At 40.4% G+C, this 24,332-nt stretch overlaps 1 protein-coding gene across 7 annotated transcripts in view; it reads left to right on the forward strand.

Moving 5' to 3' along the window:
* Nucleotides 1-13,375: 13,375 nt before the first annotated feature.
* Nucleotides 13,376-24,332, forward strand: part of DLGAP1 (DLG associated protein 1) — a 391,290-nt gene continuing 380,333 nt past the window's right edge. For 6 of the 7 annotated variants that reach the window (XM_040695516.2, XM_015282557.4, XM_015282556.4 and 3 more), the window contains exon 1: nt 13,376-13,617. The gene's annotated coding sequence lies outside the window, so the exon portion shown is untranslated. Of the gene's footprint in view, nt 13,618-14,593; nt 14,891-24,332 lie in introns of those variants that run through there. The other variant, XM_015282558.4, reaches the window with a different exon arrangement.

A 24,332-nucleotide genomic window follows, 5' to 3' on the forward strand; every position in this document is an offset into this window, starting at 1 on the left:
GTTTTATAATAGGAATCCTACTTCCACCCTCTCTAATTGTTTGTTGGATAAAAAAAAATGGTTTGAGGTCACTCAAACTCAGATAGGAAGCATGTCTTTCATAGAAAATAAATGTATGGGAACATATATTTGTGGCATTCTCTCTCTCTTCTATTATTTGCTCTTGTATCATGTATATTTCTTTCTATGTAAAATATTTTTTGACATACATAAATTCAAGCATTGTTATCCACATCCTTATGCATAATTATTCTCCATCTTTTCTGGTCCTGCATATGCAATGCAATAAATTTAGTATTTAAAAGAGACAGAGATTTGAGTGAGAGCTAACTGATAGAAATAAAATCCAAAAAAATTAGAACAAAGTCTGAAGTTGAAGAAGGCCATTGGAAGAACTGGTGTAAGTTCTAAAGTTACCTCTTCTGAGAATACAATTTCTTTCTTCATAAAATAGCTAAATAGGTCAGGAGTTTTAAATTTAATATCAAAGTGCTGTGTTTCAAAGGAAGGTAAGAGATTTGGTCAGGGACTCCAAGTGTCTGCACAGTATTTTAGGGCTTTTCAGTGCTTTTGTACTGTAGGAATTAGTACTTTAGTACTGAAGTTTTAGCACTGAGGGTTCAGAATCATATAATAACATAATGGTTTGGATTCAAAAGGACCATAGCGACTGCCGATAGCTGCCCCAAACCAGCTCAGCTGCCCAGGGCCCCATCCAACCTGGCCTTGAGCGCCTCCAGGGATGGGGTACCACAGTTTCTCTGGGCAGTTGTGTCAGCACCTCATCAGGGCCTTCTGAGTAAAGAATTTCTCCCTTGTATCCAATCTAAGTCTACCCTCCTTTAGTTTAAAATAATTATCCCTTGTCATATCATCTACAGTCTTAAGAAAATTGAGACATTTTATTTGTAGATCATTTTGAAAGTAATACCTCCAATTCATTTCCATAGAAAAGCTGCAACAGATACAAAGAACACAATAATACTATTCCATAGAGCAAATTCTCAGCTTCAAATCCCTACTTCTCGACACAGTCACCACCATTAGTTATGCATTTTTGCTAGTGATGAACAAGTGCCTGCATGCTGTGCTCGTAAACATCTGCACCACCTGAGGTGACCCACTGTCTTCATCACCACTCACATCCACTGTTTGGTCTCCGTCAGTGCTGAAAATGCATAGCTAATGGTAGTGACTGTGTTGAAAAATAGTGTTTTGTACCTGAGAATTTGTGCTATCTAACAGTATTTTTGTGCTCTTTGTATCTGTTATAGTTTCCATGAAAATAAATAGGGGGCATGACTTTCAGGATGACCTATGCATTAAGCCACTGATGAATAAGTTGTGTAGGTGGGGAGAAAAATTAATCTTAATGTTAAATTAGCTAAGCACTTAGAACTCTGGCTATAGAACCTGGGAAGCTAGGAACCTGGAGCACTGTCAACATATGGTGCAAAGGCTGTCCTATTGTGTTTTCTAATCTATGTAAATACATCTGAAGTTACGTAGAAAACATGTATTTATTAACTTTCTACTTTCATCTTACTTGTTTATACACCACACTAAATTGTCAATAATATCCGTAGAAGTTGTTTAGTTTAAGGTTAAGCATTAAATGGACATTTATTCACTTCTTCTGACACAGCTCCTTGATGCAAGGTTATACATCCTTGCCTAAGAGAAAATGGAGCTAACAAAGCATCAGTGGAGCCAGCTAGAGAAAGGCAAGCTGATGATCTCTATTTTGAATGATGGTACAGGGAGCTTCTCAGAGAGCAATACAGAAAAGTGCACAGACTAAATGGAAAGTGTATGCTTCAGCACAGAGGCCAAAAACCTAACGTGATAAATGTTTATATATGTGTTCCACCTTATCCTTAAGAGTAACCTTGCTGGCTCTGAGTAAACTGGGAACCTGCATCAGTAACTCCAAGCATCAAGGGCTCAGTGCTTCAAACTCTTAGAGAAATGAATAGGAGTTAATGTGACCTTATAGATTGTGCTATGTTAGTGACAATCCAGGAGAGAGATTTGTATCAACTTCACTGTGGAAAGAAAACATTGTTTTATCACATGGGAAAAAGATGCTTTTATCATTTTACTAAAGTAATGAAGAAAGTACTTCAGCTTAGGATATTAAGGTTACCTTTAGAGTCTTAAACAGCCTTTTTTTTCCTGTCCTGTCACCTCCTGCCTAACAATCTCATTCTTGAGCATATATCTGTGTGGTTTTAACCCTCACCATCATGTGTAATGCATGTTTCATAAGGCCCTTCACTGCTGATGGGCAAAACAAGTACAACCCCATGGCAATAAGAACTCAGGTTTTAGAAGAATGCCAGACCTTACAAGAATCCTGTTGGACTGAAATGGAGTGCAGTACTTGCTCACACAGTCTGATACTTTGGTATAAAAGTCAGTATTAAATTTTGTTTTCTTTCACTGGTGGGGGGGGAGGGGTGGGGCATGGGCAGAAATGGGGCCTCTCTGGGAAAATCTTTCCACATAAGGATGTATTTGGCCATATACACCACTTTCCATTTGCTTTACATTTGATTAATGTGATGCCTGTAAGAACATATGCAAGCATTAATTCTGATTAATTTTTATTGCACTGCAAGCATGTCCTTAACTTTTAAACCTAATTGGCCTTGTGCTTGTATTTAGAACTGTTCTATAAAGTGTAGCTGTCCGTGACTTACTGCAACCTTCTCAGACACAACGAGCTGGTAAAATTTTGGGAGAAATCAGGTGACTGAACTTTTACACGGTCCCTTACTCAGATGAAACTCTTGGTCAGTAGAGAGGAAGGCCTGAGATGCGAAAGGTGAAAAATTTTGATACTTTTTCAGCCAATGTATTTTATAAATGTATTCTATGAATGCTGTGTGTTTTCACTTAAATGTAAAACTTGGAATGGATGCCCTGAACTCAGTTAACATATCCTCATTGAAAATGTCAATAGCATCTCTGATACCAAAACATTCTTCTATTAGTGGAATGAATAAGTTGGCCTGAAAACTATGATCTTTCTACTTGGGTACAAAGCTAGTTGCAGAGCCAGGCTTTTGCTACCTTAGCCAGCTTCAACCTCTTTCTTTCCTTGCATTCTCCTGTTTGTCTGTGTGCATTTTGTGATTCTAGTTTTGTTCTCAATTTATAAGCTGCCTGGAAGATACTCCTTTGTTCTGTGTTTGCAAAGTACTTGGTGCAGAAGAATCTTATTCCTGGTTCCTGGGAATTAAAACAATATGAATATGAAACACTTTCTTCTCTTGAAAGCCAGGATATTGGGTATGTCCTTTATGTGCTGAAAGCTGTTTTGGTTGCATGAGGTGCAGAGGAATAAAATTTGCAAAATATAGGCCAAATTATGTTCACAAAAATGTTTGAAAGTAAGGAAGCACAGTATCTCAGGGATTTGAGAATGCATTTGTCTGGATTCATGCTATCTTTAAGGGGCACTTGTTATCTTCTCTTACAGTGTGTAATTCCAGGTTAAGATGTCCAGGAGGATGGACATCCTTCCTACTGTCTGCTGACAGCGGGAGATAATTCATCATCCACTAAAGCTCTTTCCATCCTAGGTCTTGGCCTAAATCCAGATTGTCCTAGGTCCAGAATACACTGGCTTTAGCTAGATCAGCTTGTAATTGGCCTTTGGCTAACTCCTCTATGAGCCTGGTTTGATACTGGGTTATAAGTATTCAAAGCTGGTTTAATTTATGCTGGATAGATTAGTTTATTTTCTTGAAAAAAGGAGAATTGTTCATTTTCTGAGCATGTTTCAGGCTAGGTTGATTTAAATAACAAGTAAATAGAATTATTAGACTTTTATATAAAAATAATAAATAGAGTAAATAGTAGACCAGCCAATTATTCCTTTTGACCTGAAGCTGTATGAACTTCACCCCTGAAGGAAACTCTGTCCACTTAAAATAGACATCATCTACTTCTGTTTGTGAAGGTAAGAATCTGGTTGCTGGTCTTGTGTTCAAAGTTTCTTGGGGACTTAAAACCTTTACACATTGTTGACATTGCAAAGTGTGCAAAAATAGATGGAAATTACATCTTGTTTTTCTGCTATAGAAAGGTCTCCACGGCCGCTGTGCTGAAAGCAGCCGGGGGTCGGGCCGGACTTAAAACGATGACCAGTTTCATCTCAGAGATAAAGTTGGCCTTTTGTTGCTTCCCATATTCTGCTTCTTTCTATTAAAGAATATTGGATAATAGTCAGACCATAGGGAGAAAAAATATTTAATTTTCAGGAAGGAGAAATGCCATGGTCGTCTGTCACAGACTGATACTGACAATAACATTTATCAATCTCTAGAATTTACTTCTTAAAGACTGTGAACTTATCAATTTAAATATTCATGAAAATCAATTAAAAAGTTCCTTATGTTTGAATAGGCCTGTTTAGCTACTTGACAGAACAGGAGTATACCCTCAAGTGCTCTTCCAAAACAGTACTTAATGATGAAGAAATAGGACATTCGCAGCTTCCCCTCTGGAGCCTGCTCCAGAGACTAATAGATAACAGAAACAGATAAATTAATGGGTCAGGTTGGTAACTTCAAGGAAACTAAGGCATTTGATCTCAGCTCTTTCTAGGTACAATTTCTGTCCTTGCTTCCCCACGCCTGTTTCCATGGCATTTTTTGGTAGAAAATAAAATACAATAAAAAAGGCATTTGTAACATAAGCATTTCTTCTTCAAACTATAGTTATTACTCTTTTTGTGACAAAAGTGTATTTTACTGTTTTATTCAGCACTTAACCATGCTGAAACACTGTAATAGTGCAAAGTAGAACTGGTTTATCTATGGGTTAAAGAACATTATTAAGCCCTAAGTCAACAGCATACTCATGAGACTTTCTGTCCTTCAACAGTGCAAAAAGAATAGCACCTAGTTTTCAACCCCAGCATGAGTTTTCAAGTATGACAGTTTAAAAACCTCTTTGAATAGTAAATGTAGGAATAATTGTGAAGAAATTAAAAAAGGACCCTACAATGCAATGTTAATAATGTGTTTTGACATTTTACCTGCACTTAAAATATTCTGCTTCTTTTGTTGCTCTCTGATCATCCTGGTGGCTGCTGCACCTTCTTCGTCAAATACAAAGCGATTTTACCGGACAAATCCAACTCTCATCCATGATGTGATTCCTTTGTGAACAAGTTCAAACCTGACCTTTTTCTTGCCTTCATGTTTCCTCCGTGGCAGTCAATGATGTCAGCTTTATAGACTTTCTTTGTCACTGAAGAAGCACAGAGAGGCTATATAGTTGGAGCTTTTCTACAGAGCATAACCAATCACCAAATTGCTGACTATGTCGTACTGTCGAACTTTTAATAGATAGGGGAATCTGATCACTTGTCATGGACCAAATTCTTTTTCCTTGTACCATCGTGCTAGACATTTTGGAATATGTTAGCCTTGCTCCTGCCAAACATTTAAGCCTTCAGAGACAGAGACAGTGTATTATATATGCACAGTGATTTATTCATGCTAGTTTGGTGTCCTTTACTGAATTCCATTTTAACATTAAAATAAATCTTAGCATGTTTTTAAAAAAGAAAAAAAGAGCTAAGAAGTTGGTTGGTTTTTTTTTGTTTTGTTTTGATTTGGTTTTTTTTTAATTTTTATTTACAAGACTCTTGGAGTGAAATGTTACCAGGTCAGATCAAAGCCTTTGGTGGCAGAGCTCTGTTGTGCAGAGAAAGATTTATATGAGATCGCTGTCGGATATGCTTTACTGCAGCTTTCAAACAACTTTATAAAATATGCTGAGCTGCATACACTGCACTTCACCGATTCTTGCAGATTTCCATGCCTGTGCTTGCCAGAAATTATCTTCAACTGAAAATAATTACAGATTAGTTTACTAATTATTAGAAAATAAAAATTTGTAGATAGTATGTAGCTAGGATATTGGAAGAAGTTCATAAAGATTTCTTTTTATAGAAGTCGTAAACTTTTTATAAACTTTGTATATTAGAATTCTAGGGGGGGTTGTGCTATTTTTTGTGGGGTGGGTTGTTGTTTTTTTGTTGTTGTTGTTTTTTGTTTTTTTTGAGAGAGAGAGAGAGAAAGAGAGAGAGTTCTGAAGACCGCTTCAGCTATTTGGAAGTGAGCATGCAATAGCAGAAGTGCACTGAGCAAAGTAACATTGGATGGCTGCTAGGAATTAGGAATGGAAATGATGCTGGCAGAATGTTGGTCATGTAGAAGAGGATAGTGCTGACTCATCTTGAACAAAATGTCCTCTCTGCTCTCGGAAGGTTAAAAAAATGCCTCAAGTACCACTCAGAAACTGCCATCAAAAATGCAGATAAAGTCACTCATTAATGCACACTTTTTTTCACAGTCATTAATAGGAAACATTTGAAAAAGATATGCGTGGTTTTTCACAGCTCCTATAGAAACAGGAACATCCACCATATGCATGCTTTAACAACAAAGAGCTTCTTTGGAATAATGCAGGTAGAGTTTTGTTGATGAAATGCAAAAGTCTGGGGATTTCAAGAGATCTGAGAAGCCCTTTCCTGTTCAGTTGCTAATACTAAACTAACTTTTAGCATGGCCTTCCATGCTAGGGCCCTGTTTTGTGAACCAATGCAGAATTGTAGCTCTACCTGAAAACATTTTTCTTTCCTGAGACAAAAATGCATTGGAATGTATTCTCAAAACAGTTTTAAAAACAACTTTGGTACCTTCTTCCTGTACTGTTTCTTGTTTTTCATTAGTTTAACTACAGGCCTCCAATGAAGAATCAGTCTTAATTACAACTACACTGAAACTGCTATATGTCAGTTTGGGGCACTTTATAGATTATTGATGGAAAATAGGAAATAATACTTCCTATATAGTGATGTTTTATTATCCTACTCTGCTACTAGTTACACTGTAAAATTCCTGTTGACTTTCACGGAAGAAGAAGCAAGCATGAAATATCCACCTATACTACCCTTTACTGACATTACCAGCTCTTTAATGTGCCTTAAAATAATTCCTTTCCCATACTTGATTGACACCTTTATTGATATAAGTCTTAATTATTGGTCTTTCTGCAGTCTTGCTCTGTTAGAAATTCCTGTTAAAAACTCTCCTCAGAAACAACCTGAGTGTGAGGTATCAGCGTATCTTCTAGGCATAAAGTAGAAAGCAATTGAACATTTAATAAAAATGTTATTTTAATTTTGAATATGGGGCTTTTTGACTTAGTATATCAAGTAGCAATCTCAGGAAAGGATGATGAAGATCAATGAGTAGACCAAATCATTGCCTCCTTTTCCTAAAATGTAAAAAATTCAGAAAGAACAATCTCATCTCTAGAGCTTAAGACATCTTTCTGCTTCAATGCAGTTTCTGCTCTGTGATAGGCTTAATAAGAAGTCAGACAAACATCTATTCCCGTATCTCAATCTCTATATAAATGATAAGATTATTGCACAACAGTAGATCTGGTCATATCTATCAGTCTTTCACATCCATTCATTTAAAGATAGAGAAGTAGTTGGGTTACCACATCACAGTGCACTTAGGACTCTTCACTCCAGGACACCATTGCTTCAATAATGCTGCGGTATGAAAGCCTCTAAGAGTCTTTTGATAACTTAAACATGCTAAGCTATGTCCAAATGATAACCTAATTTTTAAAAGCAATCAGAATACAGGAAGCTGGCTAGTTTCTACTTCTCTTTGCATGCAACTTTCCACCTCCAAAATAAAAGTAGCAAGTTTTCTTTTTCTCATCATGGTTCATTCCGTATGTGATTAAATTATTCATTATTCAAGTATGTTTGAATAGATAGTGTGACTAGAAAAATGAAACCCAGCTCTCAGTTTGGATTTCAATTGATTGTTACAGGCTGTTTGATGTGCAGCTCGTCTGAGTAGTTAAAGAGCATCTCCTACTGTTACCTGTTGCAGGAAAAGAATAATCCTAGCTCATGTGATACAGGAAGGAGGCTTCTGGAAAAACTAATCATGGTAATCTGCCTGGCTTCAATTACTAGTGTTGTCTGTGCTGCCTCTTCAGGAATTAATGCAGATATAAAATATTATTCTATCTAAAAATACCTTGCTTAGAATCCTAAGTGAGAGACAAATTTCTGCCTGATTACTAGTCTTCTCATTCATATAAAGTTCCCATAAAGCTTTCCCTGTTTCTCCACTATTCTGTCAAAAGGAATAAAAACATTCCTATGGTTCTGTTGCACTCTTTTTAGAATTACATACTTTACTTTAAAAACATGATATCATAAGTTATCCCGGTCTCCCTTAGTAAGGAAATTGAATGCAGCTCTTTGATGCAGATGCTTACAACCTGATTTGCACTTTACCACTTTCTCAGAGCTTTGTTGTATCAAAATATCTGGAAAAATACTCCTCCTACAAGGGGATTTTCATGAGCTTGTTTGAACTATTTTTTTTTCCTCTTCTACTGATGTTTATTCAAAATAAGATTGCTGTTGATATCACTGAAACACATTTTGGTGACTGAAAACCATTAACTTGGTTGTTACTAATACTGAACAAAGATTTGAGGGGCGGGAAGGAATGTCATTCTCCAGTCTTTTATTTCGCATCTTCCAAAAGAGAGACGCTGCTTGTAAGACAGTTTCTTCCTTAATTCTTGATAGAGGTTGAAAATTGTAGGTTTTGTGGAATTACATGTCTCTTTAACAGCTCAAAGGTCACAAGAATAATACCTTTAATGAAGTATTTGTTTTACTACTTCATCGTAAAATAACATGTATCAATCGTACTGCTAAATTTGAAGCATTTTTCCACTCTGCATTAAGTAGCTATGCTGAGCTAACACTGTATTTAGATATGTTGATACTCTTTTCGAAATGTCTTGGATGAGTAACCAGTTGCTCATCAGGGCTTCTTACCATCCACCCTTAACTGTGAGCACCTGGTAGTCAACGTGGTTCTTCAAGGTGAACTGGCACCTGCTTACCTTTCCCTTGGAGGGGCACCTGTCACTTAGGAGTCACTGACTGGGAACAGCTGCTCTGCTCCATGCCCTACTAATTCCTCCAGGTTATCCATTAGGCTAGGAAGAGGCAATTGCTATAATATTTGGTTTTTTTTAATAGAAAGTTTTTAGATAACAATAAGTGAGACAATCCACACAAGTCATCTACCTAGAATGTCCCTAGTTTTATTGCAAACCAATAAAATACAACAAACAACCCTACTATGGGTATGGTAGATATGAGATCTGTTCTATAATAGACATTTATTATACCAGGAAACTGAAAACACTTTAAATGAAACTTTCTAGGCAAACGTCTGGTTACTCGGAGAGAGTGAATAAAACCAGAGTTTCAGGTTAACATGTTCTGCCATTAATCATATTAGAGGCAAAAGACACTAAAGCTGTTCTTTTGCCCATGTTGAAAGTACCCTACAACTACCTTCAGAACGCCTTCTTGCCTTGAAGCAATAGTTCATACGGGAAGGCATCTCTGTAAAACTGGCCTTGATGTGGCAAAGCTAAACATAACAGAGAAATCGCTAGCATCTACTGTGTGGGTAGAAGACATATCTTGAGTATGACAGTGAAACTTTCTTTCTTGCACACTCTGAGTAGGCTTCATCTCTCCATGCTCTCATTGTGCCATGGCTATGTGTGTGCCACCCCAGCAAGAAAACTTTGTGTGTTCCTACAGAAATTGCTCTTGACATGCAAGAGTTGTTTTGACAGGAGGTGGAAAAAATAAGACATGGGAACAGAGAAAATATCCCTACTGTGCTCTCCATTTTCCAGTTGGTCTGCTAATGCCCAGTCTGCAAGGAAAATGAAAATAGAACAAAAATGTGGTACTGTGGCAGTGTCAGTATAGAGAGTGAATGGCAAGCATGAAGGCATGACAGTTTAGAATCGGAAGAGGATGGAGGGAAATCTTTCTGAAAAGCAATGAAGAATCAACCAGGAGGTTTAGACATGAATGTGGAAGGTAATGAGGTTATCTGCAAAGTAGCAGGCAAACATGAAGAAAGCAGCACTGCTTGAGATTTGCAGAGTCCCTGTGATGAATTTAGATGCCTCTTTCCCAGATGTTTATGGAAGACATATCTTAAAATCTCAATCATTTTATCTGTGACAGCAAGATGCAGACAGCAAATTGTATGATCAGTTATTTGAACTCACGAGGGAAAAAGAAATCTTCTTATGGATGCTAGCCATCCATAAGTTCACACTTGTAAGCCTCAGTCATAAAAAGGTAATTCAGCAACAAATGAGGAATGCCAAATATCTATACAGGCTCTGAGGCTTACTAAGAGCCAGCTGATCAAGTGGTTCTGACCTTCTCTCCAGTAGAGGGCAGCGATACACAAAAACTAACTGTATTTTCAAACTTGAATTTTTATAACATGGTAAATATCAGCATTTTCAAGAAGATCATGTAAGCATGTATCTAGTTTAATTATCTAGTAATGACAGCCCATATAACGACCCCTTTCACAATCACTCAGAGCAAAGAGAATTTCCTCCAGGAAGAAAAGATCCTGAAAGCATGAGTGTAATACATGAGGGCATTTGCATTTTGAGTTTCTTAAAGATAAACTATAGATGGTTGAAGATATTAATATTGAACTATCTCAGCTACCCAGGCCTTTTCATATGTTTCCTTTCCACTCCCCATGTGTCTGATCCGAGAACCGTTTCTGAACATTTTTCTTCTAGGCTTTGCTTTCTTCATTTGTTCCTTGTTCACCTACATTTGTTTACCGTCTGTACTGAAACCCTCTGTTTCACAACCTGTTCTCAGTTTTCTCTCCGTGTGCCATCTTTCACACAACCCTATAAAGAACTTTTATTCTCATCTTGGAAATCTCCCCAAGTTACATGTTTTCTGAGACACCTGTGGGTACAAGGACGACCGGTAGAGACAAGTGCTTTTCCTAAAACCAAAAGGATGGACAGCCCACAAAGATCACCTACATTATGAAATGCATCTTCAATTTCTTATTCCTCGAAGATACAGGTTCCTTTAGACCAGTTCAGGAGTGAATTAGTACCAAAACTGCCTTTTTCCAACTCCTTGAGCCAAACAAACAACAAATTGATTCACAGTAAGAAAGAAAATCTCTATGCTGGACTGTATTTTGAGTTCTAATAAGCGAATGCAAAAATGTGTACTGTTTCTATTTCTTCAACTTTCAAAAGAATTTGGTTCTACTTCACTACTGGAAATTTGCATGAAGCCCAAAAATATATTCCACATTTTCATTACTATCTAGTCCGACTAACTAACGTAATCAGCACATTAAATATAAATATTTTTGTACAACTATCACACTCAAGGTGACTGAATCATCCTTATGACTTCACAGGCCTATGGAGGGCAGGCTAAATCTTCACATAATTACATAGAAAAACTAAATACCTTCCTGTACATGGTGATAACAGATCCTTGTATTTTAAACATCAGATTATGCTGGATTTGAAGCTAATTTGAAAATATAGTTCATGATGACAAGTCAAATAAATCTTTCTAAGGCCCGAACTAATCTATTACAGAAGATACTGTTTTACGTACAAACAGAACAAAGCAATTAATCCTGTACTATTTAATTTAATTACCTGAGTTAGCTCAGATTCAGCCTCTGTGTTTCAGTTGAAGAACCAAAAGGACACGTATATCTTTACTTTTTTTTTTTTTTAATATAATTTATTAACTGTGTCATACTGACTTGATTTCTACACCTTTAGTAACAATACATTTTGTCTTCATTTTCTTGCAGGACCTGTGGGAAGTCACAAAGTATTTTACTGTGAGCAGCTAAATCCTAATACAAACTTTCTAAGCAACTCTCTCTTTACATCACCTATTTTGTTTACAACCAAAATAATAATAACAGTAATAAATTGACCTCTTTCTCTTACTTTATCAGTTGGTTGCTTCCTAATTAACATAATTATCAGTCATCAGAATTTCCTAGCCTAGATATGACCTACATATGTAATTAAAAATGTCAACACTTCCTCCTTTGGATGCCCTGAAGACATTAGATCTACATCATTCACTGTAAAGAAACAGAAACTCATATAACCCATGTACATGACATCCCTATGAAAACTCTTTCATCTCTGCTATTTAAGTCTAAAGATAACCCTTTTTCTACTACAAATAATAAAATATCAAGGCCATTTTGCACAAACTTTTCCACATTTAAGGCTTAATGTAATCACATCTTGAAACTTGCTGGCATGACCCACTGTTGACCTTATAAGAATTACTATAATGAACTGTATGTCAAAAATCATTTATATGTAGATGTAGATATGCCTCCAGCATACAGATATAATATTTATTATTTAGCAAATAATTGATTTGGACGTATTTCTGTTGTTCCAAACCCTTTTATTAGCTCATATAGTGAACTTGAAATTTGAGTTTACATGACTGGATGTAAAAGTATCCTTGTGTCTGTGCAACGTCACGGATTAGCACAGCCTTTCACCACGTTTTCAGTTTCATACATAGATGCACGCATATTTCTGTGAATATATTTTTCACTTCTCACTTTTCATTATCTGTAAAGAATACAGCTGAATGCAACTCACACAGGGGTTCTCCCCAGTGCTCGAATCTGTCATCCTTTACACCCTACTGACCTAACCAGGCTTCCATTCACCCCCACGGAGGAACAACGAGCTATTTCACTGCCACTGCGACCCTCACGCTTTGGGAGCCCCACTGCCAGTCCTCTCCCACTGGCTCCTTGCGAAGCTCCGCGCCGTCTCTCCATACCCCCGGCTCTCGGAAGGCCGAGACGCTGCGGGCGGCGCCCTCCGCTCCCGGGCGGCAGCGGTCGGCCCCGGACAACGCTGCGGGGCATTGAGCGGCGGGCAGCGCGCTGGCCTTTCCCTTGGGAAGCGCCGCGGACCCGTCCCCGAGGGACGCTGTGCGGGGTCGGGGGAGCTCCTTGGGCGGCATTTTTGGGGCAGAAACGTAGGGTTTCATTGTTGGTTTTTAGGGGAGGAGGGAGGATCGGTGGTTTTTTTTGTTGTTGTTGTTGTCTCCTCCGTTGCTCTCCCGAGCGTCGCTCCGACAAAGGTGCAACGAAGTCCCCGGGAATAAATGCCCAGAGGAGTCTTTTCTGAAGGCGCGTCCTTGAGATCGGGAGGGGAAAGCAGGAACGAAGAGCAGCGGCTGCGGGGACGCGAGGCAGCACGCCGGCGGCTCGCGGTGCCCGGCCGCCGTAGTAGCGAGCGGCTCCTCCGGTGGTTGGGCTGGGGAGCGCTGGGCTCCTCCTCCTCTTCCCCCCCAAGCCGTGCACAGCCGGGTATGTGGCTGACTAGTCTCCCCCCGTCTCTTTTTTTTCCATGGGTATACACACCAAGACTCGCACATGACAGTACTTCGGCGCGAGAGCCGGTGCATCGCCAGGAGGGCTGTGCTTCCACTCCTGGCACGCACACACACACACACACACAGATACACGCTGCTGCTGCCGCCGCTGCTGGAAGTCTTTCTACACAGGGATTAGCAGCCGCCTGCCTCCCTCTCTCTGTCTTCCTTCTCCTTTTCCTTCCCTCTCTCCTTCCTTCCCACAAACGCTTGACTAACGGACGGCGGGCAGAAAAAAGGTAAATGCTTGCGTGCGTGCGTGCTGTTTGCTGACAATAGCGATGGGTGATCGCTCCCTGGCAGCGCTCTGCGCGGCTCCGCTCCCAGGCAGCAGCCTGCCCTCCTGCCGCGCCGGCGGCTGCCGCTCCCCGGGACTCTCCTCCCGGGGGATCGCGTTGGCTAAGAGAGGTGTCGCTTCCCCAGCCCCCCCCACCCCCCCCGGACGGGAAGGCAGAGGTTGCCGCTGCCGCGCTCCTGAGCGCTTGCCACCTCAGCCTGGCAGTGTGGGGGAGTGCCGAGCGAAAGGTTGCGCGGGATGAAGGTTGTTATTAATCGCCGGGTGCGCGGAGGAGAGAGGGAGCTCTTTTCGCTTCGGCAGGGAACCCGTGCATTATTAATCAGGGCTGGCGAGTGGCAACGGAGCACGAGCCCTACACCGGCTCCCCCCCTCAGTCCACCGTTTGCTGCATCATTCAGCAGAATAATTTCTAGCTGGTCTCGCGTCGTGGGGTTTTTCTCCCACTATCCGTACGGCGGGGATTTCAGCAGACGCCGAGGGTAGCGCCGATAGGGGCGATCCCTCTCCTGGTCCCAGAGGGGGAGGCGAGGCGAGGGCAGACAGCACTGCCGCGACCCGCGGGGTGCGGGCTCCGTACCCCAGGGCCCCCGGACGCCGGACGGGCTGTACAACTACTCGCCGCCTGTTGTTGCGGCCGAGTTTGTCCCGCGTCCCCCCTTGGCAGAAGAAGAGAAGCAGGGTGAATTTTTGCCCCTCTCCCCCCCCCTATAACCAAGCCGAGAGGCGGTGCTGTGCGGGGCAGCTCCGGCCAAAGAACCGCGGGGCTCGCCCTAAGCCGGGCTGCGGCACCGACAAGCCGGGCTTCCATTCAGCGGGCTCTCTCCATATCGAGAGGAGAAGGGATGCGGGCGGCGTGGAGGAGCACGCGGTGTCCGGCTGCCTCCGTGAGGATGGCAGGGAGGAGGAAGAAGGTCAGCCTTACGGCTGGGCCGCTGCCGTGCCTCAGCCGGTGCTCCTAAAGCGGCGGGCAGCCCGGTGGGCGCTTAGCGCAGAGCCGGCGGCCCGCGGAAGTACTGAGGCGCAGGTGTGGGCGTTTAGCAGCCGAGAGGCGGTGACAGCAGCGGCAGCAGCTCGGGAGGGGTTAAAGCGCTCCCCTGGGAGCCCCGGCCTCCCCTGGGAACTGCTCTCAGTGTGCAATGATGGGAGTGTGGGGACGGGGACACGGGCAGCCCCGCTCTCCTCAGTCCCTCCGGGCAAACGAGGCGTTTAGCAAGGTCTGTTATATAATTGCGTCTTTTTGGTGTCGTTTTTATTACAGCCGACTCGGGATGCGGGCAAGGAAAGTGTTGTAGCGTGCCCGTTTCTATAGCAGGCTGATGTTCGTGCGAGAGCTGGGAGGAAAATTTATGGAGTGATTAATATTTAACAGGAAGTACTTCGGTGTCCCACATGATTGATTTCGGGTAATCCCATTTCATTCAAGTTGTTCTGTACACCTGTCAGAGATACGTAAACGCCGCGTTAAGGACAGAAAGCAAAAATAAATAATAGTAATAAAAAGTAATAGAAGTGAAAATGGTGAGAAATGCTGCTCATCTGTGAAATTAATTATATGAAAGAGTTGTTTAACCTTCTAGCCTACTTATAAACACAAGGTAGGTGTGCTTGTAGGCACAGCGTGTGCTCTGCTGGTTATGTCGGATTGTATTTCAATATTAATGCACCTTTAAAAAGGCAACGCTGATGTGAACCAGTATGGGCATCCAGTGCAGGCACTTCTGGTATTTCCCCCTCTCTTAAAAGAGGTGGGTTTGATCAGTGTTCCCTTGTCTAAATAATCGCAGTGGATCCAAAAGTCCAAGTGATATTCTGAAATAAATATACTGATAGTAATAACTATTATGAGATTTTGTTTTAAGTGCCAATGACAAAGTTCCTTATTTTCTTTTGTGTAGCCTACTTGTCTGTCTGATAAAATGCATTTCAGAACTATTGAAAGCAGATACTACAAGCTAATGAAAATGTACGGGAGCAACACGTGCTGATAATTAGAGAGGTCATCAGATATTTTACAGTGAAGGGTACAAGAATGTTCTGCTGTATATATCCTCCTGAACTGAAGCTGTCTTTCTCACCAGGGCTACCTACATTGGACATACGTGCTTAAAAGGAGCTTATTCTGGTCTTTTTCCTAGGGAGTTAATGCTTGCATGTGTATCAGTATGATCTCTGTTAGATGTTGCTATGCTGTCCTTCCTGTAGAGGTAGGTGGTGCCTCTCAGTGTAGCCTTAGCTAGCAGTGTTGCCGCATGGAAATACAAAAAGAACAACATGAATAATGAATGACCTAGTAAAATCCAGAGTCAATCCTGTACCGCGAAGCAGTAGTAAGGAGCCTCCGTGCTGTGTACTCGTTTTGTTGCAGTTCTCACTCCTGGCTCATCCCAGCCAGTAACTCAAGTTTCCACCCAAGCTGTAGAAGATAGGCACGACGATCTCAACTGGGCATTGCCGTTTTAAGAAGATGGAGCTCAAGGCACTGAAGCATGAGATAGTTTATTCAGCCCTTAATCTCTGTAACCAAACTTCATTTTTACATCCTCTGTTGTATTATCTCTCAAGATTTAAGAAGGCTATTTTTGTTGGGGGCATTGAATTAATACTTGTTCTCCTCTTATGCCAAATTTTGCACTCATGCACAAAGCTCATCCAAAGAAACCTGAAAAAGGGATCTCCATGGTAACAAGAGAGAGAGAGATTTTTCTCCCTCACCGTAGGTCAGGATGAGACGCCTACCCATTCGTTAACTTGTGGCAGCATTCGTTGGCACCTTTCTCTTTGTGGTGACTTTGTCTACTGGAGTGTACTTTTACTGTTGGCTCATGCTCCCAGAGCATGGCTCTCAAGAACGGTGTTACACTGGTGCTGAGCACACTCCCTGTGTCTCTCCCACTCTCACCCTTCCCTTCCACTTGCCTCACACTTCAAGGTTCCCAAGCCTGTATGATTTGATTATGGAATTTGAGGAAATAACCTGTTTTCACTATGAGGCTTTTGACTCAAAGTCCTGTTTTGGCTCTCACTGCGTGTAAGGCACAACCTTACTTCTCAGTCCTTCTCAGAATGAAAGACGGTTGTTTCCCTTCTGTCTCTTTTATTTGTCTGCATTCTTTTTTTGAACAGAGTTTTTCCCCTGGTGTCTACAGAGGTTTTGTGGCAGCAAATCCTACCAGGGATTAGCATTATTTTGCGAGTCGCTATGTGATACAAAGATTCCTGTGTGGAAATGCTCATGATTAAAACAAACAACAACAAAAAAAAGTTGTTTTTGCACTGACTGACTCTGTTATCATAGACCGGTAATAGAGGACATTGCTTTCTATGGTAACTTTATTATTTTCTTTAATTTTAAGGTGAGATGTAGCTGTTCATTTTTATCGTTGTTCGGTTATTTTATTTCTATTTTATGTTCTTTGAAGAATAGTCTGCATATGCTGTGTCTCAGGGCGAGATAAGGTGAAGTGAATACTTTCTGACAACAAAAGCATCAGGAACAGATAGTTGTAACTTTCACTAAGGAATAGAGCATATTTTCTGTTGTCCTGTTCCTTTCTGTGTTCAGTTATCATAGCTAAGATCTCATGAGAGGATACCAAATGACTTTTTAAATGGTTCCCTTAGGCTGCTGATGCACCGCATCTCTCTGGGCATATTTCCAGTTCTTTTGCCTTTCCCAGTGACATAGCTTGGGATAATTTGAAAACAACCATCTTAATATAAGACAGCAGACATCATTTGTTGCTGGGCAGTATGTCATTTGTGACTGTAATTGGAAGACAGATGCTAATGCTGATTTTAGCCTTCTTAGCTTGTCTCGTTGGCAGATTGTCTACAGAAACACTTCACTGTGCTTGGAAATCATGTAATATATTTCTACCTTTCTGTATCCCTGTTTCTGAAAGAATTGCCTCTGCTATTTGAGAGCTAGTATGCTCATAACCTGGCTTGCCATGTAAATCTGACTTTATGCATATTTACAGTGTCTTCTACTAGACATAAAGAGAATTTTGCAAGAGTAGCCTGTGTAGCTTCTTCCTTTAATCTTTGTATACAAGAAACTTCCATTACGTTTCCACACGATGTTTTGTCCCTGTACTGGTAGTGTTTCAATGGCTATCATTCAGCTCATTCACTTAGCTTTGAAAATTTTACCATTGCCTTTAAATAATCCAAGGTTTTTCATCTTCTGATTGATTAATTTATTTTTAACGCCAAAGAAACTAGGAATCTGGGGAATGGACTTCTAGCATCATGAAGGAAATGTACAATTATAGGTAGTTAGATGCAGGTTTCTAAACTCAGTGTTTTAGGTGGCAAAAATGTGTGACCAGCTTATAGCCAAAAATCTCAACAGTTACAGTGTGCTGGATCTAGAAGGAGTGGTGGTTTTTTGTTTGTTTGTGGTGTTTGTTGTTTTTTTGGGTGGTGTTTTTCTTAGCATCATGGGCTAGCTTTGAGTGTAGGTTGCAATAGCTTGTGTTGATGAGTAACAACTTAGAGGTTTCAACTTCTAAACAGTCTGATGTGCCAGTGTAGTAACTGTGCTGAATCCAGGCAAGGATTCCTTGAGTTTTCCTCTATTTTGTGAAAAGGAGGGGTTAAAGTGTTAGGGATGCCCAAAACATCAGTGTAAGAGTTGTGATGAAATTTCAATTTCATGCTCCAGGCATAAATTGTACCTGAAGATAACTGCTTTCAAGGGATATATTGACAGAATGCAAACTTTTTTTTTTTTAATAAAAAACAGTGGAATTTTTCCAGCCGGCTTCCTGAATGTTACCTGTTGCTAATTCCATACTTGGTGATGCATTCGTCTGGTGTGTCTGTATAATTTCATGGGTGAAACATGATGATGTATCTACCTGATTGGAGGACAGTAACAGTAAGAGATGATTATTTGTAGTCTCAATTACCTTTGTTGTCATAACATGAGTTTTAGCAATGTTCGTACAGTATTGAAAGTCAGCATTGAGGATTAGTCTTTCTCTACTGTCTTTCTGTATTATTTTTTGTTCTTTCATCAGCAACAAAATAAAGGAGATGAAATCCAGGTCACTGGATTCTGCTAGTGGTCTCAATGGTATCTTTCCATGCATGTAGACAGGCAATGGTTGTCTTTCTCCAACAGAAGTATTGAAAGCCAACATATTCCAGGGATGTGCAGTGTCTCAGAGATGTGTACAGCACACAAGAATCTTCATTTTCTTTCCATCCCATTGTTGAAAGAATCTCAGAGTACTTGCAATATATCGCTTACATAGGGTCAGATTGGTTTAGCGGATTGTATGAAAATGCAGCTCCTCATTTCTCAGGTTCTGCTGTTTTTGTGCAAATGTGTTATAAGGATATCAAAGGATTCCTTTTTCTCTTTATTTTGTGTCTTCTGCCTTCTTATTCTTCAGGCATAATGCTCAGGCATGGTTTAATTCTCAGGGTTGTCAACAGCATTACAGCTGGTGGTCTGCCTCCATGATTTTTTTTCCAGTCTTTATTTTTTCTTGGGGGGGGGGTGGAGGAGAGGACTGTCCTTTAGAATCTTGGTAATTCTATTACAGGATCCTACTTGGTGGCAGAATGTCTACCTAGCTGTTCCTTCTAACAGATCTTTTCTTTGCAGAGTGGTGCTTATTGTTGAATTAATATATAGTTTTGTAAACATTATTGATGGATATTCAAATGTAGCTTTTCAGTAGCAAGTGGGTGGTAAACTAGAATAAACAGGAAGAAATCACTCCAGCAATGACTGAAAGAGGTAGAATTAAGTGGATTTATTTGAATATACAGCTGCTTTCTACAAATTAATTGTTTTGACATCATGATGCCTGCAATATTTATTTATAAAAAATGGAAGTTAATTCTGTACATGGAAACTTTTCAACCCTAAAATGTAATACTTATTTGAATACTTTTCTGAGGAAAATGTTTCTAGATGTATTGGTGTACAGAACTCTTAAGTGTGATCATTGTATATGGGTCATTTACTAATAAGAATGGAATAGTGCTAACAACTGTGAGAATGGTGGTACCTTGAAAACTAAGGTGTATACAGAATCATAGCATCCTTAGAGTTGGAAGGGACCTTTAAAGGTCATCTAGTCTCCAACTCCCCTGCAATGAACAAGGACATGCACAGCTAAATCAGGATGTTTGGGGCTTGATCTAGCCTCACCTTAAGTGTCTCCAGGGATGGTGCATCAAGCACGCCTCCAGGCAACCTATTCTAGTGCCTCACCACCCTCACAGTAAAAGACTTTTTCCTTATATCCAACCTTAATCTACCCTCTTTAATCTTGAAGCCATTTTCCCTTGTTCTGTCACCACAGACCCTGCTTAAGAGTCTGTTCCCTTCTTTCTTGTTACTCCCCTTTAGATACTGAAAGGCCGCTATCAGGTCACCTTGAAGCCTTCTTTTCTCCAGGCTGAACAGCCCCAGCTCTCTCAGTCTGTCCTCACAGGAGAGGTGTTCCACCCCTTGGGTCATTTTTGTGGCCTTCCTCTGGATGCTCTCCAACAGGTCTGTGTCTCTCCTGTACTGAGGACTCTATATCTGGATGCAGTACTCCAGGTGAGGTCTCACCAGCGCAGAGTAGAGAGGCAGGATCACCTCCCTTGACCTCCTGGCCATGCTTCTTATGATGCAGTCTAGGATACGACTGGCTTCCTGGGCTGTGCAGGCGGGGCCTATTACTCAAGCCTGTCTAGGTCCCTCTGTAGGGCATCCTGTCCCTCTGGTGTCTCAACTGCACCCCACGGCTTGGTGTCATCAGCAAACTTGATGAGGGTGCACTCGACCCCGCTGTCAGTGTCATTGATGAAGATATTTTAGAGTAATGGTTCCAGTACTGACCCTGGGGGACCACTCATCACTGATCTCCATCCAGACATTTAGTCATTGACCACCCCTCTCTGGACTTGATCCTGCATCCAGTTCTTCATTCATTGAACAGTCTACCCATCAAATCCTTCTCTTTCCAATTTAGAGAGAAGGAGAAGTGGGGTACTGTGTCAAAGGTCTTACTGAAGTCGAGATAGATGATATCAGTGGTTCTTCCTTTGTCCAATGATGCAGTGATACCATCATGAAAGGCTACTAGATTGAGAAGACGGGATTTGCCCTTGCTGAAGCAATACTGGTTCTCTCATATCGCCTCCCTGCCTTCCATGTGCCTTAGCATAGCTTCCAGGAATATCTGTTCCATAGTCTTTCCTAGCACAGAGGTGAGACCAATAGGACAGTAGTTCCTGGGGCTATCTTTTTTGCCCTTCTTAAGAATGGGTGTGATGCTGCCTTTTTTTCCAGTCACCGGGGACTTCACCTAATTGCTACAACTTTTCAGATATCATAGAGAGTGGCTTGCTGAATGCATCAGCCAATTTCCTCAGGACTGGGATGCATCTCATTGGGTTCCATAGACTTGTGGATATTCAGGGTCCTCAGGTGGTCACAAACCTGATCTTTACTTAGAGTGGGAAGGGACATTGCTTCCTCAATCCCTAGTGTGTATCACTTCATGAAGTGAAAGACTCTAGAAGAAAAGATACAGTGATAGAGAGTTTGGAAAGCACTGTCACTTCCAGTGAAAAATATGAATTTCTTTTGTTTGTTTTTTTTTCCTCTTCCTGTTTTGAAAAACAAAAATAAAAATGTTGTGGCAAATGTTCAAGAGATCAGATATCAATTTAGTCAAGTGGAATTACAAACTGAAGATGAAACCTACTTTCTTACATATTTAGACCTCAACCTGTCTAGGGAAAGGGCCCAATGCAGGGAGTTTTCTCTCCAAAATAAATATATAACCTTGGAAGTGTTCAGAACAGGGCGCTGATCTCAGAAAGCTATGTCTGTTTTCTGAGATGTTACAAGCTCATTTATGTGAAAACAGTGGTTACCTCTTCCACTTCAGGATTGTTTTGTTCTCTCATTAGTTTATAAAAACATTTCCAAGCTTATCAGATATCTGTTAGAGTGCCCATGTAATGTCTCATTTACAGAACTGAAGTGGCATGCTGGTTGAAGAGCAGTTCATTTTTCATAGCATGGATGTGAAAGTTGATTTTTGTATGTACAAGCTGTCATTTTTCATTTTCCTCAAACATGCCATTCTATGCGGTGGTATTTATTTTGATTGTGTGTGGTCTGCCTTGCAGAATACTTATATGGTGTTTTACATCTCTATAGACAATGCATGATATAAATTTACCCACTGAGTCTTCGTGCTGTATTTCGCTGAGAGAGAGTTGTATGGGAGAATTATATACGAACAAAGGTATTTATGCATGGAAAGGATCATTAGTTTGCTGTGCCATATGCTAATAATTACTCAGTTAAGGGACGAAACTAACAGCGGGAAGCCTGTGAGACCTCTTGTACATCACAAATAATATAATGAGCTCAGTCAAAAGGATGTTTTCTATTCAGTGTTCAGTTGTTGCATTCTGGTTGTCTTCAAGTATAAAACATCTTTAGAAATCAAGACATGGGCGGAGAGAGGAGAGTGAGAGCTAAAGGAATACTTTGCACATTTTTAAACAAATCTTAATAGTTATTACTGGTAGACTGAGACAAAATATAAGTAAATGTCAGTCCCATTTTTACATATTCATGTGAGTAAAACTTGCACTATTATTGATGAGGCCCGAAGTACATGAAAAGAAAAGCTAAATACAAGGAAACCTGACCAAAGTATTTGAACACTGCCATTTGCAAAACAGATAATATGTAAAGTACTTTTAAAATCAATGTCACATGCTGCAAAATAATGACTGTACCTTCCAGAGGATGTTTCTGACAAACCAAGTCAAAATATGAGAGTGTGCAAAAGTTCTTGACCTGATCTTTTTGTCTTTCAACTGACTCACATTTCAAATGTGAATTGTGGGAGCAGGGTGCTTGCCTTGTAAGAAGCTGTATGAGTTTTTAATATAATGTTGAGCAGCAGTTGATCAGGGCTGTATTAGAAACTTTTCCGGAGAAGAAACGTTGGAGTGTGGTGGCAACTTTTCTGTGTTATATCTGTAGAGCACTTCTGAAGACACATATTTGCCAAGGGATGAAACAAGGATAGTGACATTCCTATGGGATCTAAGAGAAATTTAGTTACATCATATTCCTTTATTCTAAAGTTCTAGTGCTCCCATGACAAAACATAGCAGAGCATGGTGAGTGAAAGAGGAAGGTTCATCTTGGTGCCAATTTCAGTTTCTTTGGGAACTAAAAGAAGAAATTATATGCACAATGAGAAGAAAATTGGGGACTTCTGAATACTTAGATTTCTGGCAGACTTTGTACAGCTATGAAAGCTCTAATTTGCTTTTTGCTATTCAACTAATCTGTAATTCCCTACCTGGATTGCTCTAGGACTAAAGAAAAGAGTGTGCAGCTCTGAATGATCTGTGTGAGATAGATCCCTGATAAAAGAAGTGGTGCTTGAAACTAAAATTACTGCAGAAAGGTCTGGTATTTTTTTTTCATTAAGTTCATGCTAAGTGAAAACAGTTGATAGGTTGAGTATGGATTTTCACTTTGTTCAACTATGATATTATTTTTCTTCATTTTAACATGTGAAACTGGCAAAATACATAGTTTATTTAAAGTGTAGTTAATTAATGATGTAATTCACCAGATCTAGTTCAGTCTTTCTCTTGTCTTGCATATCCAAAGCATACAGCGTCCCTGCCGCTGACTTAGGCATTGGTTTGAACAATTGCTGAGTGAAGCACTGTCCTGGTTTTGTGTAGTTTTCTTTATATACTTTTTTTAAAATTTATTTTAATAGTTAGCATTCAAAACTGAATGTAGTATTTCTTCCAGTATTGTGGTTAGATATTAACTTTGTGCTGCTGTATCGTCTCTATTATTTCAGCTTTTTTTTTCTTAATTATTTTTTATTTTTGCCTCAAGATTTACTCTAATAGTAGTTTGTACTCATCTTTCATATCCAGTTTATGATGTCTGCTGGCCACGGTTTAGTAACATGCTTGGTAAATACGGGCTATCTCTCAAAGCTTACATATGCTTAGAATCTATATATACATCAGGATTAATCTTTTGAGAGGAATTTTATTCCTCAACCACAGGCAGTTTAAAGTGATTTCCCTTTAAATTCCATTATTCTTGATGCTGGTCTCTCCTTACTCCTTGGAAACTCCTCAGTGGTGTAGAGAAGGCTAAGGAGAAGATGAAATTAGCTCTTCTGGCAAAGGGAGCAATTTAAGGTTTATGTTTTTCTTTCCAGTGGATTGGTGAGGACCTGAAGGAGGAATTGTGAATTCCCCTGGAAGAAAGCACCCTTCACTCACACCTCAAGGTTGAAACTGCTGCTTTATTTCCATTGGATTATCTTGAAAACAAGAATTCATAGATCTGCTAACTCAAATAAGTAGACTGCATTAGAAACAGTGTTGCCAGCAGGAGGAGGGAGGTAATCATCCCCCTGTACTCAGGACTGGTGAGGCCACACCTTGAGTACTGTGTACAGTTTTGGGCCCCTCACTACAAGAAGGACATAGAGGCCCTGGAACATGTTCAGAGAAGGGTAACAAAACTGGTGAGGGGTCTGGAGCACCGGTCTTATGAGGAGCGGCTGAGGGAGCTGGGATTGTTCAGTCTGGAGAAGAGGAGGCTCAGAGGAGAACTCATTGCACTCAACAACTTCC

This window comes from Gallus gallus, chromosome 2 (genome assembly GCF_016699485.2).
Source record: "Gallus gallus isolate bGalGal1 chromosome 2, bGalGal1.mat.broiler.GRCg7b, whole genome shotgun sequence".
In the NCBI taxonomy this organism is placed as follows: Eukaryota; Metazoa; Chordata; class Aves; order Galliformes; family Phasianidae; genus Gallus; species Gallus gallus.